At 36.1% G+C, this 20,533-nt stretch overlaps 1 protein-coding gene and 1 non-coding gene across 6 annotated transcripts in view; both read right to left on the bottom strand.

Moving 5' to 3' along the window:
* Positions 1–20,533, bottom strand: part of MEIS1 (Meis homeobox 1) — a 203,553-nt gene that overhangs the window by 83,946 nt on the left and 99,074 nt on the right. The window lies entirely within an intron of this gene.
* On the bottom strand, positions 9,294–9,401 carry LOC131189450 (U6 spliceosomal RNA). The gene has a single exon (XR_009153053.1). It is a non-coding gene; the product is annotated as a U6 spliceosomal RNA (small nuclear RNA).

Here is a 20,533-nt window from a genome sequence, read left to right on the forward strand (position 1 = left end):
AGAGAGTTGACAATATGGGGGCCTAGCAGAAAACAACAACTGGCTAATGGCTTCTGAATGCCCAGTGACCTTTGATCCTTAATGGTCTGGCTAAAAACAAATGACCCAGTCTGAGAGACTCCTACAAACATATGCATTTTAAGAGTACAGTTGTCAATTAAACATTGATTAATGTATTTGCTCATTTGCTGAAACCTGACCAGTTCTTTACTAATCAGCTAACCAGAGACATATACACACACAATGTTTGTTCACCTTTTATTTATTTAATCAGCGACCAGCAAAACCTAAAAAGACTCAGGCATGTTAATAAAAAGCTTTTGCAAAAATGCAAAATTGCTAACCAGAATTCAATTGTCCCCCATTTCATTTATATCATTAGATACTTTGGTGTCATTCTGACACTGAGTACTATCTCCTGCAGCACAGGAAACTGAAGACTATATTCACCACACTCTGTACTGTCTGGACCTTAAATGATAACTTTCATTACAGCATATCGTCACCATAGCAATGAAACTACATGTGGGCAAATGACAGGATTCTGTCATCACTCATATTCACATTACACAACCCAGGCCTGTCAGATTTTAGGACAATTCTCTCATCCAGCCTAAACACCCAGATATATTCCCAATGGGCTTCCAAATAATATCCCATGCTTTCCATGTTGTTATGAGTTTGCAAAAGTCATCAACTGAAAAATACAATTGCTTAAGACAATTATTTTGAATCAGTGTATGCATGAATAAGAAATGAGTCCATTCTCTTTGTTATTGTTGTTGCTGCTGCTGTTTCTCAAGATTGGGTAACAATAAAAGATAAAATTTCTAGAATTAATTATACACAGTAGAACGGTTGGAAAGATAACAGAGTGCCAATACCAAATTTTAAGTGATACATGCTTCATTTTGCCCTACTACCGTTTCACATTTCACTCACACACCACACACAGAACATACACACACAGAGAGAGACTCACACATACTATGGACATAAATAAACATACACAAATAAAATAAGACTGACTCACTAAGTGAAATCTTTCTTATCTATCCTGTTGGATTAGTGAATATATCAGTGTGTGTGTGTGTGTGTGTGTGTATGCATGCTCACACATAACTCAATAACTAAACTGATTGAGTTTAATATTATATTAATATTAAACTCAATTAGGACTACTATAAGCGATAAATACTTTCAAAATCATTGTTCTCATCAAATCCTATTCACTTGAGAGCATGGAATTTTCTTTCTCAGGACCTAGCAATCTAAAAATATAATTCAATGCATATCTACTCAGAAGTAAGCCTGACTGAATTCAGTGGAATTTACCACCATGTAGATGTATATAGGCTTAAAACTCTGGATAATAAATCACAGAAATGTGTGCTAAAAACAAATCTTATATCATACCACTGTGTTGTTGGTATGTTGTTGTCATTGGAATGTGGTTGTTATACATACCATTGTGTAATGTATACAATTACATCTTCTTACTAGCTGTCTCAAATATTTTGAATTAGTTCCAAAAGCTTAGCCAGTACTGTTCCTTCTATTTACTGCCAAATTAATTATTGCACATGTATTTTCTTCACTTCATCCAAACATGATCCCCCCCAATTACTTTTAACTGATACCTTAACATATACATATAAATGCAACAAATTACAATCTAATTTCATCTAGTATCAAAGGAAGAATTACTGTCATATTTCAATAATGCCATACACATATCCTCTTTTGAAAGTGTGATTTTTTACTCAGATGGATTGAGAATTTATGTGTGAATAGAGAGTTCTAATAGAGAAGATACACAGCAATAGTTCTTTGTCACTTGTGAAAGGAGGTGTCTGTGTCTTGACACAGTCTCTTAATATTCTTCAAGTGTCATGAAGAAGTTGCCTGATCAGCATGTGGCTGGTCCTCATTTCTGTTACCATCAGCAGGATGTTAATATTACTTCAAAGTAGTTGACATATAAAATGACTTCCCTTGGCCATTTGCCTCCTCTACTGTGCAGTCAAAGCCTTTTGGAGCCAACTTTGAAGCACAAACAGAAACTGAGGTGGCAAAATGAACCTAGTCTTAGTTGGGGGTAGTACGGGGAATGCCCAAACAACACAAAATAAACACTGTTACAAAAGAAGCTCTGCTGTCATGGAGAAAAGCCCTAGACTTCCTTTCTACAGAAATATGCAAGTTTTCTACATGAATTTACTTATTTGAAGCAGAGAGGTGGGTAGTTATTTGTCTCTTTATCACAATTGCTCATTCACAATGAAGCCGATCAGATAAATGAAATGTTGAAGAAAACAGAAGAAAGAAAACAGGAGATAGATATACTGTAAAATTTCCTATATGGGAAAAGGTGACTACTTAGAAATAAATACTGCCTTCAAGCAGAAATGGAGAATCGGTTTGGTAGAGTGGTTAAGCACACCATGATAGAAATTGGAAGGCTCTGACTCCTACTCCTGTTATAGGCACAAAGCAGTGGTGAATTCTGAACCAGTTTACTACAGTTCGCTGGCTGTGCATGCGCACTGTGCGCACGTATGCGCAGTGTGCACCACACACCAAATGCAAGGTGCGAGTATGCAGTGCAAACCAAAAGAAGGCATGGGGTAAGTAGAACAGCGCACTGGGGGGGGTGGGTATGTGATCGGCTGTGGCACGCGATCTTTTTTTTACTTTTAAAAGCATTTTTTTACAACCTATTCGGCCGATCCAGTCCAAACCGAGAGCATTTCACCCCGACGCAAAGCTAGCTGAGTGACTGAGCCAGTCACTGTTTCACAGCCCCATGAAGAAGACAAAGGTAAAACATTTAACCGTAATGGGAAAACTTGACCAGGCACCCATGTGTTTTAATATATAATAACAGAGTTGGAAAGGACCTTGGAGGTCTTCTAGTCCAACCCCCTGCTAAGGCAGGAAACCCTACACCATTTCAGACAAATGGCTATCCAACATTTTCTTAAAAATTTCCAGTGTTGGAGCATTCACAGCTTCTGCAGGCAAGTTGTTCCACTGATTAATTGTTCTAACCGTCAGGAAATTTCTCCTTAGTTCTAGGTTGCTTCTCTCCTTGATTAGTTTCCACCCATTGCTTCTTGTTCTACCCTCAGGTGCTTTGGAGAATAGTTTGACTCCCTCTTCTTTGTGGCAACCCCTGAGATATTGGAACACTGCTATCATGTCTCCCCTAGTCCTTCTTTTCATTAAACTAGACATACCGAGTTCCTGCAACCATTCTTCATATGTTTTAGCCTCCAGTCCCCTAATCATCTTTGTTGCTCTTCTCTGCACTCTTTCTAGAGTCTCAATATCTTTTCTACATCGTGGCGACCAAAACTGAATGCAATATTCCAAGTGTGGCCTTACCAAGGCATTATAAAGTGGTATTAATACTTCACATGATCTTGATTCTATCCCTCTGTTTATGCACCCAGAACTGTGTTGGCTTTTTTGGCAGCTGCTGCACACTGCTGGCTTATATCTAAATGGTTGTCCACTAGGACTTCAAGATCCCTCTCACAGTTACTACTATTGAGGAAGGTACCACATATACGGTACCTGTACATTTTGGTTTTTTTGCCTAAATGTAGAACCTTACTTTTTTCACTGTTGAATTTCATTTTGTTAGTTAGCGCCCAATGTTCAAGTCTGTCAAGATCCTTCTGTATTTTGAACCTATCTTCTGGAGTGTTGGGTATTCCTGCCAGCTTGGTATCATCTGAAAATTTGATGAGTTCCCCATCTACCCCCTCATCCAAGTCATTGATGAAGATGTTAAAGAGTACTGGGCCTAAAAAAGAGCCCAGTTTTCTCAGTTTGCAGTTCTTCTAAGTGTTGCTGAGAACCTATGCTCTACAGTTTTTTGAATTTAAATTTCAATTATTCTTGCACTGGGGATCCCTTAAAGAATTGCTACAAATGGATAAGATTTTTTTGTGTTGTCAGCCTATGCAATGATGATAAACTCTAGGCATGCTTATCAACCATTAGTGAGCGTCAGAAACTTTCATGAGATCAGGAGACAGATATTCAGGTTTTTAACCAAGTGCCTCCTCAGGTGTGTGTTTTTCCCATTAAATCACCATGATTTGCTTTAAAATCTACACAGAACACCACCACAATGTAGTTCCCTAGGTTTGCACCAACACCACAAAACAGGATTAGTGTATGATATTTGCTGTGTTGGAATACAATTGTCTATAATGTTGTTTTAACAAATACTCTGCATGCTTGATTGTGTAACAATGTGCCTTCTAAATACAGCTTTATCGGAAGACAGTTCACTGCATGATCACTTTAAAATTTGATTTACTGTTCCACAGACACAACTAAGCAACTAATCTTCCAGGACAAATGTGACACATAAGAACAGCTAAACTGAAACATATAAATCGTACATATCCTTAAAAAATATTATTGTCTGTAATTTAATCTAACAATATTTCTAGGCCTATAACCTTGCACACAGAAGCAATTTCCCCAGCATTAATACTTAAATGGGTCATATGCACCACATCTGTCATTCTGTCCTGAAGTCTATGAGGCACAACCAAGACTCTGCAAGCCTATTGATTTTTCTAGCATTTGCTTTAATTTACTTAACCATTGAGAAATCCATCAGTACATAAAGGGCAACTGTCCATTACTGCCTCATTTGCAGACATTCTTTCTATTCATTCTCCACCCCAACCCACCGTGCCTCTCCCCTTTTTGGTATAAATGCTTTAAAAATGCTTCTGTATTTATGATGCAAAAGGCAGAGTGGGGGGAAGGGGGATGTCTGGAAGATGACTCACACCTGTTCTATTCAGTGAATTGCTGCACTGAAGTATACCTAATGTGCTTTAAAATAGAAAATAATATCTAGACTTTATAAATCTCTGTGCAAAGGGTGCAAATTAGGTCCTAATTATATTAACATGGAATCTGCCTCCTAGCTTAAATGCTACAGGAGCCCTCTCTAAACTAGCAGAGCTCTGCTGCAGTTCCTTTATGAGCAGATGATTACTACTAATTCTTAGGCTGTCACGAAATATTCTGTTTACAAATAAACCATGAAGTCTTGAGCCAACTTTTCAAGAATAATCAACTGAGGGTTTTTCCCCCCCTCCCCTACTCCACGCCATCCCTGTTCTAGCAAACCTCCACCACATATGCATGGCAACAATCAAAAGCCCAGGCTTCATCTAATTACTCTATCACATAATTTCACAAATTGCCTTTTCGCTGGGGAGCCAAGTGCAAAACACACTCACAGTGGGATTTCAGGCAGCAGCTTTCATTTACTACTCATTTCTTGTTAAATTAAACACAAAAACACCAGTTGTGTGAAAGAAGTCAAAATGAAGGCTTGTAAATGAGCCAGACGAGCAGATCTCATATTCATACCACTGTTGGAAAATAGCTTGTTGGCAAGCTGCATTTTTAATTGCAGAGCTTTTATCCCTTAACCCTTTTGAAGTCCTAATACATTTTCAGAATTACAACTAGCAAACTCTAGAAAAACAAACAAAAAGACAACCTTTCCTAAGCTCTGGAGATAGTATCACTGCCAGCAATGTAACATTATATCAACCACACACGTACATTTTATACAGGCCAACATCGAAGTGGTTTTGTTAATAGTCTAGGATGATTATAAACCTTCAACTCATAATGTGTTGTACTAATGCTAATAAATCCAAACATCTGATATTGTTGTGGTGAGCAAATGTCTATTAAAGCCCAGTTGTGCCCTATAAAAACCAAGCCACATTGATTATGATTTGGATAGATTTCAAGCCTCTAAAGTGTGTAGTAGAAAGGACTACTGTATAACACAACAGGTTAAGTAGCCAAAATGCCATATTTAATAGTCATACATACTGTTTGTTTTCCTTTTTTCACTTTTTAAAGCACTTTTCATGTGTCTTTTTTCCTTTGATTGTATTTTTATTTTTGTGATTTTTTTTTGTCATTTAAAAAAAAGCAATAAAATAAATAAAACATTTAATAGTCACACATACTTTCAATTCTTCACACATACATTTTATCTTCCTAAGATGAGTGAAATTTGCATGAGGAATCAATAATTGCTCTGGGAGGAATCTTTTCCCTATTAATAGGACAGAACAGGATAGGTTATATTGTTTTCTACCTTTCTACTTTAAGTTTACAACTCAAATGACATTTTGATAAGCAGTCAAACTCAGGACTAAGTATAGAGTTTTTTAAAAAGCAATATTGTTCTTCTGTACCGCTACCATTTCACATCAGCAGCAAAAGCTCTGCCCCAGTTCTCTGCAGAGGGAAAACCCAAGCAGCAGCTGTTTGTACATTCTCACATTAGAAATCCTATTCACAGACAGGTGGAATAATTTAAAAGCCAATGTGGTACCATTTTGTTGTAAGCAGTGTAATTGTTTATCCCCCAAAATGGTATGCCTCATATTTATGAAAACATAACTAAAATTACATATTATTCCCACAAATCCTAAAACTCCTATTATTGCCTGCTTACAAAATGATCCCACCTCATATCTGTGATTTAATAGCACTCCAAGGTTGAATGAGCTCTCTTGCATGGGTTTAAGTACAAACATTCTATTCCACCTTGAAAACAGAAGATAACTGCACATACACGCTGAAACATTTTCTAACATATGCCCAAAATCCAGCTCCCAGTATCTTAAATACATATGACTAAGAGAAGATTTAAAGCACATACTTAAATGTACCATGCCCTGAGAATTCTGGGTATTGAAGAATCAAACCCAATGTCACAAATAGGTTTTTATATCTTAAAAATAAATTTACTACTATTGCAGAGGGGGAGTATATTTTAAAGTGGGACATGTGGGAGAACAAACATCAACAGAGATGTCAATATGTTGCAAATATTTTCTGTAACAAAAAACCTATAGCCTGTCTTTTTCACTGAAGACAGCAAAAGCTACGAATGCCACCAAGTCTTGAGTTCACAATACATTGCTACAACATCAAGAAGTATTCTCCTCACAGATACAGAAAATATACAGAATTATAGATCATTTTTTTAAAAATTCTTAACTTTTACTTCAGGTAGATGCATTTTGCAAGTTTCTCTTTTGCTTCAAATATTAAGCCGTAGGAGTGAGGACTGAAAGAAACCAAATCAATATTATATGTAAGAATTTGTATTCTGAATGTGCTTTACCTCATGGTGATGTCAGAAATTAATATTTTAGCACATGACTGTAAATAAAATATTTTTATAATATTTTACCTTTACTAGCACAAAGGTAAGTCCATTAAATATATATTCTGATTCCACACTTTCCACGTCCTTTCAAAATTCATAATGCTAAATGCAGATTAGATCCACTATCTGTTGGCAATGTGACTTCTAAACAAGAATGAACAATTCAAAGAAGCCGCTCAAAACATCTCCACTGATCTTTGCAATAGTGAATCAGAAAGATAAGTCATTGAGTCCAGCATGCTGCTTGTGAATGAAAGCAATCTTATTAGCTATCTAGCTTCAGTTGGAACACATCTAAATGAAGGACCTTCATCACTTCTCTAGGCATTTCGGTTGAATGGCTCTTATTCTGGTATGTCTTGACTCATCATCACCCCTCAAATATCTGCTGAGAAAAGTTTATGTTAGAACAAGTGCTTGATTCACTCTGTGATGTAGACTTGTTTTTTAAGCAAGAGGAAAAAAACCAAATCAAGTTGACTCAAAAGGGAACCCCTTTAGAGAACATGGATACTGTATTTGGAACATCTCAAATGGCATCTATCCAATGAAGGACTACTTGGTAGCTAAACTCCCATCTTTCCCACATATTTTATAAAATACTCTTTTCGGAATAATGTTGCTCATAGGAGGAAGGGAATTAATAAGTGACAGCAGCACCAAGTCCAGTTGGCATTGCAAAAGAATCACCAGTGGCATTATTCTTGGAAGATTCTGGTTTTTAAGACTTTGTAAGAGTGGCTGAGGTAGTGAAAGATGAAGGGTAAAAATTATGAGCTCAGCCATCACAAGGAAGACACTTATGAATATAATGATAAATGTAACCTCCGCTTGAATTTGGAATTTATGGGGAAGTAGGACACTGAAGAATCTGTGGTGATAGAAATGCCTTTTGTGCATTCCTCAGAGGCATTTTACTCAGTGCTCTAAGACCTAACTTTGGTGATGAAAATAGGCTGCTAGGTTAAACTTTGATAAGTCTTTGTGCAAACAAACTGAGAGGCAGGAGCATGTTTGGAACTTGCCTGTGCAAGACAAAAAAAAGGAGTGCCTATTTTTATGAAAAGTTGTTGGAAGAGGGGATAAACTATGATTGTGTTGCATTAATAGGTGGGGAGGGGGAGAGAGAAAGAGAGAAAGAAATGCTTAGGTTTGATTTTTTTTCTAAAAGTCATGTTTCTTAATACTAAATGGGAAGAAAATGATATTTTCTCAGGTAATATATGGGATAATTTATTAATGCTTAACTATCTTGAATTCAGTCAGTAATTAGTAATTTTGGACAAGTAACTTGCACAATTGTTTCAGTATTTCTTAGCCACAAGCTAGCACATATATTTTATAAAAAATATATCATAGGACATTCTTTTAATAAGCGATATAGAGAGGTACTATATCACTGCGTTTGCTATCCATTGCTACTATATCTGCCCGTAGTTCCCACTTCTGTTTCAAGCATATTAAAGACTAGAATGGACAGGTTTCATTGTTACTCATCAGGAAATAGTGCTGGGCTCTTGATCTCCACTAAATCATTTCCAACTGTGAAATTCAGAATAAGGATAGACAAGATCTATTTCTGATTCACATCACTTTCACATGCAATCGGTCTCTCCGCATCCTATCTCATTTCTGCACTAACTTGTTTTTTGCTTTAATGAATGAACGTTTCTAATTTAAACAACTTTTTCTTAACCAAAATGTACAAGTAAAGGTTTCCCTGACCAGTTGTGTCCAACTTTGGGGCAGGGGGTTGCTTATCTCCATTTCTTGGTGAGGGAGCCAGCATTGTTCGAAAACATTTTCCATGTTCATGTGGTCAGCATGGCTATATGCCAAAGTCTCTTGAAATGTTATGACCTTCCCACCAAAGTGGTACCTATTAGTCTACTTGCATTTGCATGCTTTCGAACTGCTAGGTGGGCAGGAGCTGGGGCAAGGAATGGGAGCTCTCACTGTTGTGCGGTTTTGGGTCTTGAACCCAGGCTGTTGACCTTCCAGCTGATAAGCGCAACATCTTTAACAGCTGAGCCATTGTGCCTCCTCCCCTCCCTCAATAATGGAACTCTTCACAAATTTGGGTGTTATCATTTCTCAGGGGCCCATGTTAATCTTCTCTGTATTGTTCCAATTTTAGTATATAGGCTGCTGAAGTGAGCACAACCAAATGTAGCTTTATATAAATTGTATCCTTAAGCAAGCATTTCTATAGGTACAGTATTTTATCCTAAAATTATATATATATATATATATATATATATATATATATATATATATATATATATATATATATATATATATATATTTGTTTTCTGAGGTTTTTGTGGTGTTTGCAGATGAGTCTTTGGTTAGCTTTCTCCAAAATTGGAGTGTCTTGGCGCGTTTCAGCCAGAAGTCTCATTCGTCATCTTCAGGCTTCAGCTTCATGCCTCTGGGAGCAATGTTCCCAGAAGCACGAAGCTGAAGCCTGAAGATGACGAATGAGACTTCGTCGAAATGTCGCCAAGACACCTCCAATTTTACGTGGGAGAAAACCCGAATAACCAAAGATAGATAGATAGATAGATACACACACACACACACACACAGGTTTTGTTTTTAATCTTAGGGAAGTCCAAATGTAAGGAAAAGTATACTCTTGTGTGTGTGTGGTCTTTTTGTAAAAACTGAGAACTGTATTTTAAAATCTGGAGAACTACAAAATCCCAAGTAAAAGCATATGGAACTTTGAGCCTTAGTCCAGAAAGTATATATTAAATTTTGCTCAATGTAAATATAAGCAGAGAAGTTATGAAAAATTGGTGAGGGGAGGGGGAAGTAAATGATGAAAGCAGTGTTGCCTAAATGTAATATCAAGTGTGCATATGAAACAGATGGATCTTGATATTGCTTGGGAAATGCTGACCAAAACATTGGACCCTATAAGATGCCTCTAATTACACGTAGTAACAAAAGTAAATCCTCAAGAATCCTTAAAGCAGAGGTCATACTATGACAAAAAATGTTTGCGAACACCATAGGAAATTATGCCACCTTAACTCAATTGCAACTCATGTTTGTTACTATTAAACATTAGTGTTTAGCTCCAACCTATTGTACCATAAACAACTGTAAATAATATTTAAATTATTGCAAATTCTAGAAACAATTAAACATTTAGATTTGAACAAAGTAAGATTATTTTAAATTGCAAATATATACATATTAAATTACAGTATTGATATGCAACATGTATATTAACAATAAACATTCATGATTTACAATACTATGTATCATATATCAGACAATGAACAATTTCAAAGAACCAAAGTAAGTAATGTTTTGGACTAGGTTTGGAGGTTTGGAGGTTCAAGCAAGGGAACTCAGGAGGTGACTTTGGGGCAGTCACTTTCATCCAGCTTGGACAGTCATTTTTGTGGGGGACCAACAGAGGATGAAGGCCTAAGTATACACTGTGGAATCATGGAGGAAAAACAAGATAGAAATCTAACCAGACAGACAAATGCAATTGTCTGTTTCAAAAACAGCATCAATGTATGATGCCAATTCTGCAAATAGTTTGCAAGATATTTGTTTTAAAGGTAGAAGGTATAATTGGATTAAGCAAATTATATTACATCAGGTCTGACTGGATATATAATAGTCAGATTTCAAACTATCTACTATAACCAGGGGAGCAGGTTCTGACAGATTCTGGAGAACCGGTAGTGGAAATTTTGAGTAGTTTGGAGAACCAGCAAATACCACCTCTGGCTGGCCCCAGAGTGGGGTGGGAATGGAGATTTTGCAATATCCTTCCCCCAGGAGGGGGGGTGGGAATGGAGATTTTGCAGTATCCTTCTCCTGCCACATCCACCAAGTCACATCCACAGAATCGGTAATAAAAAAAAAATGAATTTCACCACTGACTATATCATCGCTTATTTTTATTACTTATTCTCGTACCCCAAACCAGCTATTATATTACTTAGAAAATTGTTTCTTTCGTAAATAACCTTGTTCATTATAACTTCCTATAGGAGTTGTCCACATTTTCTTTAAATAAATTAATTTCTATGAGGTTTGTTATTTCAAAAAGACAATTTTTGTTTCCTCAGCTCAAAAATTCCTAAACCTTTGGGGCTGGTAAGCACATTTGATTCATAAGAACATAGCATGAGAACTCACACAAAATGGCTGTCCTGGAGGGTGTGGCCAGTCATAAAGCAACCTTTACTATACATAAAATAAATTGGTAAGGATGTTTGCTGCCACTGCCTCTAGTCCCTTGCCCCCAGATTCTCTCCATATCTGAGTTTACTTTCTTTTTCCCAAACAGCAGCCATTCACCATTTTTAATTTCAAAGAACACCCCAGTGTCTATTTAGGACCCTAAGGCATTCTTAGAAATAAATATGATAGCTTGCTATATAACACCTAGCTTCCCATTTCATTTTTTTTTTTTAATTAAAAGAAGCTTAATAAAACAAAATAAATTAAAATCAGATGAAGTATGGAGCCTGAGGCCTCTAAGGGAGGTATTATCAGGCACCTTGGCCCTGCCCACATCACAGTGGAGACCCAGACTATGGTTTAATGGTTTATTAGCCAGGTATTTTCATGATAAGATGGAAGATGACAGATACATATGCACCTGTAGGCCTTATAATTGTCCTGTGAAAAAGTTACCCTCTTTGAAGATTGGAAAACTCAAGAGGTTCTTGCTCTGTTTAAAAATAAGCAAAGGTAATTATGTGGCAGAAACAAATTTTATCAGATGGCTGTGACTAACATCTAGATGCAGCACAATGGCTTCAGAGTCCACCATTAAAAAAAATGAATCCTTAGAAAATTATTAGCAATATTAAAGGAGACAATTCATAGGCAAGTGCAGGAAAACATTATTATATCATCTTCAGCACCTCCCTGAATTATTCCAAATCAATTTGCTTACAACATTTTGAAAATAAGAATTAACTTTAGAAAGGAGCCCTGGTGGCATAGTGGTTAGAATACAGTATTGTAGGTTAATTCTGCCCACAGCCAGGAGTTTGATCCTGACCAGCTCAAGGGTGACTCAGCCTTCCATCCTTCTGAGGTTGGTAAAATGAGGACTCAGATTGTTGGGCACAATAGGCTGATACTGTTAATTGCGCAGAAAGTGCTGTATAGCACTATGGGATGGTGGATAAGTGTAAGTGCTATTTCTATTTATGGAATTTTTGTTGGTGAGGACAGGCACGGCTAGTTTGGATGCACAATTAACTTTAGTTCCCTCAATGCAAGGCTAGTATATATGGCATCTGGATTGTGATTTATGAAATATTGGGTTGGATTCACAGGACTCCTTTTGTGGGTAAAGAAACTTTTGGAGCCAATCATATGTTTCCAATTACAGTTCATAAAATCCAGTCTATGTGGTCCCACTGAGACCAAGACAACAAAGTAGTTTTGTATTTTGGCTTGTTGCAAATTACAATTATAATCTGAAACAATTTTAATTGCAAAGTATTCTAGTGCAGACAGTTACATTTCCTTTTGAGTTTTTGTTGGTACTTTTTGGTTCAGTATGATTTCTTATGAAGTCATTTAAAAACCTATTCCAATACGTAGCTTAAGACTGCACAGAATTGCTATAAGGTTTATTAATAGTATTATTCAATATATATATTTTTTGAAGCTACCAATCTACCTACTTAACTACCTACCTCTCAGTTTTACCATATATTATTTATGTGTAGTCCCTCCCCCCACTAATTGCCTGTGAATTGTGGGGTGGAGCTCATCTTACATACAGTAAGAAAATATGCTTTTGGAAACTAGTGAATGGGCAGGAATGCAATTGGCTGCAGATGTCAAATTCCCCTGAATCAACCATTTCTTGGAGTGCTGCTTACTTGCTGAATTTTAATCTTTTTTGTAATAAAGTGTTTCTTCTCTCTCTTTGATTTCCTTTCTTTTACTCCAATTTCCCTTTCTCTTTGCATCCTCTCTCACTTCCCTTCCCACTTTTTCCTCTTCCTGTGTCTTCATTTTCTTGTCTCACTTCTATTAAAAGGAAGGCTAGGAATAGATACATGTTTTTGTTTTCGTGTGAGAGTATGGTGGGTATATGCTATAGTGACCTGATGTCCCGCTTTTGGCGGGACAGTCCCGCTTTTTAATAATTTGTCCCACGTCCCGCGGCAATTCCAAAAAGTCCCGCTTTTTTTTTGTTTCACTCCCGTTCTGAAAATGGGAGGCGGCAACGCAAGAAGAGGAGGCAGAGAAGGGGGAGTGGCAGAAAAGGGGGCGCGAGAGGGAGGAGAGACGCCGCTTGACTTCACCCGAGAGGAAGAGAAGAGCCGAGAGGAGAGCCAAGCTTGCCTGGAAGAGCCGAGAGGAGAGCCGAGCCTGCCTGGAAGAGCGGAGAAGCAGCAGCCACTCCTCCTCCTTCAGGCAGATGGCAAGACTCAGCATGCATGCGCAGCCCCCCCTCGCCCCCCCCCGTCAATGGTGTCCCGCTTTACCATCGCTGAAATCTGGTCACTTTAGTATATGCAGATGACAATCAATTAATTTATTAATGAGAAACATAATTTTACAAGCAATTACAATTGACATCAGTTCAAATAACTTTTTTTTTCTTTGCGGCCTGTTCTTTTCTTTGGAGAGATTCTAACAGGCATGGCACTCTATTTTGACCATGTCTATTCTTTTCTCTTTTTTTCTATTCTTCCTGTTTGACAGAGTTATCTTAAAGCTGCAGTTTTCCTTTTCTTAAACTGCTCTATATATTAGTCAGTAAATGTTAATATGCATGAGATAGTATATCATCTTGTTTCAAATCACCACAGTATACCCCACATTCCTTAGATACTGCTTTGGCAAATTCCAGCTGTACTATGAAGTATTCTTTGAAGATATAGTCTGAATTATTCAGCTAATGCACAGTGTGCCTATCTTCTTTATTACATAACAAGGTGAAATATCATTCTGGTTTTAATAAAACAGCAGAAGTCATTAATTCATTTCAGGGTACAATTCAATGTATTTTTCTTAAGCCTAAATAGCTAGTTAACTAAGGGGACATTTTTCCCTTTATCGGGCTCCATCTACACAAAGATCCTCAGAAAAAACTGAGCAGTGGGGGAGGGGGAGGGGATTTGGGTGGGGAGGGGTGACAAAGCTATCTCAGCAACAGTATAATCTCTTTGGAACTCCCTATTTAGAGGGCATCTAGAGGGCAAGACAGATGAGGATCTAAAGCAGACTGGCAATTCATTTTTTTACAATGGCTACAGTATGTTATGGGTTAAACAAAAAATGCTAAAATCATTATAAGCTTTATCATTCGTTTTAAAGATCTGGCTTTAAATAATCACCTTGAGATTAAATATAATGGAAGTAACAAACAAACAACAATACTGCAAGCAAGTCAGAGTCTAAATTTTGTTGCTGTTTGGTATTGTTTTGGTTCTATTGCTTTTGTTTTGTAAACTACTCTGGAAAATTTTGCTGTCATGGGTTAGAGTACAAATGTTTACAGCAAATGGAAACAATACACAAAGTATTTTCAGAGAACAGAACATATCCTATTTGTTCAGCATGTTGTAGATTTCCTCAATTACCTAGAAAGATGGAACGCTGATGGCTGATGTATGTAAGTAAATTAAAACAAAATAGTACTTATAATGGTAAAAATGGGATTGACCAAACCAAGAACATAAAAAATAAAGAACCAAAGTGAAGGATAAATAGCTTTTAATACTAGTAATCTACAATCCGAAATAGTAATCTACAGTCCTTCAGATATAATATTTGACATATCAAAAGTTCCAGAGAAGTTTTCAATTTACAATACCCCCTCTTATTTAATTATCTACTTATGCGCACACATACATGCACATGCACAGAAAGAGAGAGAGAGAAAGAGTGTTTTGAAAATGATGGCATTGTGTTGCTGTGTTGCTTTTAGGCCTGAAAAACATCCAATCTTTTACATATAGGATGATACAGCATTACAAATCTCGGTCCTGGCATTATGATACTTAAGAAAAACTCACCAAAATCCCAACCTGCTATTGTTTTCAATTCTGACTGTTGAAGAGTGCTTGAATTTACAGGAATTTACTAGGCCCCCTTTCTACTTTATAATCCACCATCTTCTCTCATTTTTCTCCAAGGTGCTGAAAAAGAGGAGCCAAAGAGAAGATTGCCTTACTTTACCTCCTGAAAATTCAAGCACTGCTGTCTAAGGGATAGCTTGAATTTTGCAATTTCTTACGGCAAGAAATCAACAGTATTCCACTCAAAAAAGAAAATAAATAAATTAAGCATATGAGAATTTGTCCTGGCCAACATAACAATGAGGGGTCCTTGGTACTCTCTGAGCTTGATTGTTTTCTTGTAGACATTTCATTACCCAACTTTGGTAACATCATCAATGCTAGTAGAGAGTGTTAGACTAGCACTGATGATGTTACCTAGTCTAGGTAATGAAACGTCTGCAAAAAAACAACCAAATCAAAGAGCACCAAGGAACCCCTCATTTCAACCCTGAGCTGCAAATATTCTCCTTTAGTAGTACAACATAACAATTGTTGCTCCATAATGTATTACAAGAAAAGCAGAATACAATACCAATAAAGAATTTATCTGTTTATTGCAGATAACATATTTTTTTCAAAATTCTAACTTAGCATAAAACTTATTTACTATATTAATTGAATAAATTTCATAGTAGTAAGACCTGAAACCAATCTTGATAAACCGTCCTTTGTAAGCAATAATGAAGCAAAAATTCTTGCACAAAACTACTAGACTCCCCCCCCACACACACCGGCCAGGTGGTTTTAAATAGTCAGGAATATGTACAAGGGATTGGTCCCATTTAAAGAAATATGACCCTATATTCTCTTATCAATTATTTGGCTTCATTCATGGCTGAAAAATATGTATGTTTATATAGCACCAAGCAAACCAAAAATACAAGGAAAAGTATAACGGAAGTTTAAGTACCAAATCTGAAATAATATTTTTCCACTTTCTAGTTAAAGCAATATGATGGAGTTATTTGGAATTCAAAAGTTGTCCAATAGCTAAAAGTTAGACTCTCATGGATTTTCTTTTCTTTTTGCTTTTCTTTTCCCATTGATTCCTGACAACCACATGGATGAGCTTATGTAGTTTTCAACTAGCATTTCTGGCAGTGATTTGTCATTGACTTCTTTCTAGTACTACAAGGAAGTGACTGGTCTCCAAGGTCACCTAACTGCTTTTCTATCTAAGGCAGGATCAGAGCTTAAGGTTTCCCTGCTCCTATAGTCCATCAGTTTTGGGAGATGAAGTCTGCAAATCTTAAAGTTGCCAAGTTTGGACACCCCTGCATTAGGTAATGCAATTCCTCCTCAATATTAAAAAAAAATAATTCTTACTATTACAAATCCATACTGAGAGTTGAAAACTGGTTTTGTTCCCTAATTTTTTTCCTTTTCTCTCCTTTTCCATTTCTCCATCACCCCATGCTTGATATGACTAATTAAAAGAATGAAAAGATACAGAACTTTTAGGATTAAAAATTTGACTATTTTTTTTGCAAACGAATTGATCCACAAGTACTTGCTTAGATTCAAATGAAGAAAGTTTTTTTAAAAAAGTCCTCGGGACAGGATATTGTAAGATACAGGGACTTCGGTAATAGGGAGACATAATCCTAAATAAGTGAGCAAGCTAATAAATATCTTTTAAGTCAATGTGACTTTATGAACACAATGTTTAAAGAATGGCAATCTATACATTTCTTTAAATCAAAGGTAAATCAAAGGTAATTCTCCATTATTAATAAAACTCAAATGAGGCAGATTCTTAAAAACCTTAAAATCCATGGCAAGCGAACTTAAGGCTTTTAACTTAATAAATTCATTTAACACTTTGTTATGTGAAATCCACTTGTATCTATTTCAGCAGTTTATTGATAATTACAATATATTCAATTAATAGGTGGTAGCCCAGTCTTAAAAATTATATTGTATTTGTCAAAAATTTCTAGATTACATTGCAGTATTTGTTATGGTGCATATCTCTAATGAAAATGCTCATCATATGACGCATTCTGGATGAACATTTTTTTAAAAAATTGGACAAATTACAGATATTTTTTATACTTAATGTTAGTTTGTTTCTATTTTCTCCAAATTATATAAAAAAGAGTTTTCTCCAAATTATATACAAAAGAGTTTTGAAAGATTAATTTTTTTATCCAGATTTAAACTCATTTTTTTCCCTATCAATCAAGTATTTCTTAATAGATTATCTCCAACTACATATCATTTTGATTAGAAATAATAAATGTTTACATTTTAAAATAAATATATTTATCTATATTACAAATTACACTATACATTTATTTTGTTGTTTGTTTGTTGAAGACAATTTTCATTAATAATAATAACAACAACAACAACAACAACAACAACAACAACAGAGTTGGAAGGGACCTTGGAGGTCTTCTAGTCCAACCCCCTGCCCAGGCAGGAAACCCTACACCATCTCAGACAGATGGTTATCCAACATTTTCTTAAAAATTTCCAGTGTTGGAGCATTCACAACTTCTGCAGGCAAGTTGTTCCACTGATTAATTGTTCTAACTGTCAGGAAATTTCTCCTTAGTTCTAAGTTGCATCTCTCCTTGATTAGTTTCCACCCATTGCTTCTTGTTCTACCCTCAGGTGCTTTGGAGAATAGTTTGACTCCCTCTTCTTTGTGGCAACCCCTGAGATATTGGAACACTGCTATCATGTCTCCCCTAGTCCTTCTTTTCATTAAACTAGACATACCCAGTTCCTGCAACCGTTCTTCATATGTTTTAGCCTCCAGTCCCCTAATCATCTTTGTTGCTCTTCTCTGCACTCTTTCTAGAGTCTCAACATCTTTTTTACATCGTGGCAACCAAAACTGAATGCAATATTCCAAGTGTGGCCTTACCAAGGCATTATAAAGTGGTATTAACACTTCACGTGATCTTGATTCTATCCCTCTGTTTATCCAGCCCAGAACTGTGTTGGCTTTTTTGGCAGCTGCTGCACACTGCTGGCTCATATCCAAATGGTTGTCCACTAGGACTCCAAGATCCCTCTCACAGTTACTACTATTGAGCAAGGTACCACATATACAGTACCTGTGCATGTTGTTGTTTTTTGCCTAAATGTAGAACCTTACTTTTTTCACTGTTGAATTTCATTTTGTTAGATAGCACCCAATGTTCTAGTCTGTCAAGATCTTTCTGTATCTTGAGCCTATCTTCTGGAGTGTTGGCTATTCCTGCCAGCTTGGTGTCATCTGCAAATTTGATGAGTTCCCCATCTATCCCCTCGTCCAAGTCATTGATGAAGATGTTGAAGAGTACTGGGCCTAAAACAGAGCTTTGGGGTACTCCACTGCATACTTCCCTTCATGTGGATGTAGTTCCATTGAGGACTACACGTTGAGTGCAGTTGGTCAGCTGTAACAGCCAGTTACAGATTGCTTTGTTCCTTTTTTATTCTAGCGTTTTGCTCATCCTTTTGTGCTGAAATATTTTCAAAGAAATATTTGATACCCCCTTTTTTTCTCCTAGTGCATTAAGATTATTGGAATTGCTGTATAGCAGTACCTCCCTGAATGGCATTGTCTTTATGCAATGGGCTTCATCACCACCAATCTTTTAGCAAATTCATTAACGGTATCAAAAGAAGGATTATTGATTAAAAACACTGAATTCTCAGATTCTAGCCAGAATACAATTACAAGATGTAATCTACTTTTTAAAGAAAAGATTGTACACTTTTTCAATGGGCAGAACAAACATAATAAAAAACCCAACAAAAAATGAAATGGAAGTAGCCAAAATAAATGTAGTTGTATTTAATGACTAGTTTTAGATTTTTATGTATTAATATATAAAGTAGAAAACATTATGTTAAAACACACACGCTAGATAATTAGTCGATCGAGCCAAGTATTACCAGCTCTGAAGGACAATAGTATATGCCCTAAGGCAGCAATCTCTTATTCGGTTTTCTTTGAGGTAGAATGTGGGACTGTCTACATGCAGCATATATTTTATACTCCTGAGCTGTGGCCAGGTATGCTGTGTGCATATGAGATTAAGAAAGAGGGAGAGAGATGTAGAAGGAACAAGATACTGTACAAACATTATCATCTGACAATGTGTGTGTTTGATGTTATATAAGGTGTCTGAAACTGCATTGCTAGAAATGACTTCAAAAACTAGTTGCATACTATATGAAATAAAATAGCCAACATTTCCTTTGTACTTTTACTTTTTGTTTGCTTGTTTGTGTGAATCACAGTCTAAATGATGGTCTCAAGCATTGTGAATTAATTTTATAAAAACTTTCAAAAGTTTCCTATTTTTATTTAAATAATTCCATTGACCAATTATTAATATGACTGCCATGGTAATTACTATGTTACTGGGATATTAGTATTATAATGGGTATTAGCATTAGAATTTTATGAGCAGTCCTTTGAGATAATGGTAAAATTAAGAAATGTTAGTGCTCAATGAGGATGCAAAGTATTTCAGTGTTAATTATTCCCAGCTCTTCCATACTGTTTTAATTTGCAAATTACTGTATGTACTCTAAGTTTATATTTCATACTTACACTATACCCATGCAAATAATTTGGAGTCTAATAAATTAAATCTGAACAAAACTCAGGATTATTATTTTTAACAATCAAAAATGGAAATGATTCATTTGAATTCCAGGAATTCAAGGCAGATATCTAGTACTCCCTTATCCAATATACCCAGTTATAAAGTTTTAGCTAATGTGGACTAGCTTCTCAAAGAACAGTTATTTCTTTAAAAAGAAACAACTGTTTTTTTAAAAAAACAAAATATGTTTATTTGGCACCAGTGCAGATTCTTCACCTTATGAAGTATCTACAATGTAATTGACAACATAGTCTATAAAAGTTCATCCTATAATGAAACATACGAATGCAACATTGACTATATGCATAAATATCATGTCAATTGCAGCAATTACATTAATCGTATTTATCTAAAGACATAAGCATTAAATATCCTTTCAGCCTTTAACACAAAAGGATTTCACTTCCTTAATTCAATATCCAAGACCAAAGGCCAGTTCACATAAAGCCCAAAAATCCAAAGTGGACTGAACACGTCTGCAGACTCACTTCAAAACCATTGCTTCTCTGTTTCATTAAAAATCCATCTCCAACCTAGGTCTTCATTTATTTGGTAAATGCAAATCTTTCCAAAGTTAATCATTTGGCATTTGGCATATTACTTTCTTTAAA

The sequence above is a fragment of the Ahaetulla prasina genome, chromosome 1, assembly GCF_028640845.1.
Source record: "Ahaetulla prasina isolate Xishuangbanna chromosome 1, ASM2864084v1, whole genome shotgun sequence".
Classification (NCBI taxonomy): domain Eukaryota; kingdom Metazoa; phylum Chordata; class Lepidosauria; order Squamata; family Colubridae; genus Ahaetulla; species Ahaetulla prasina.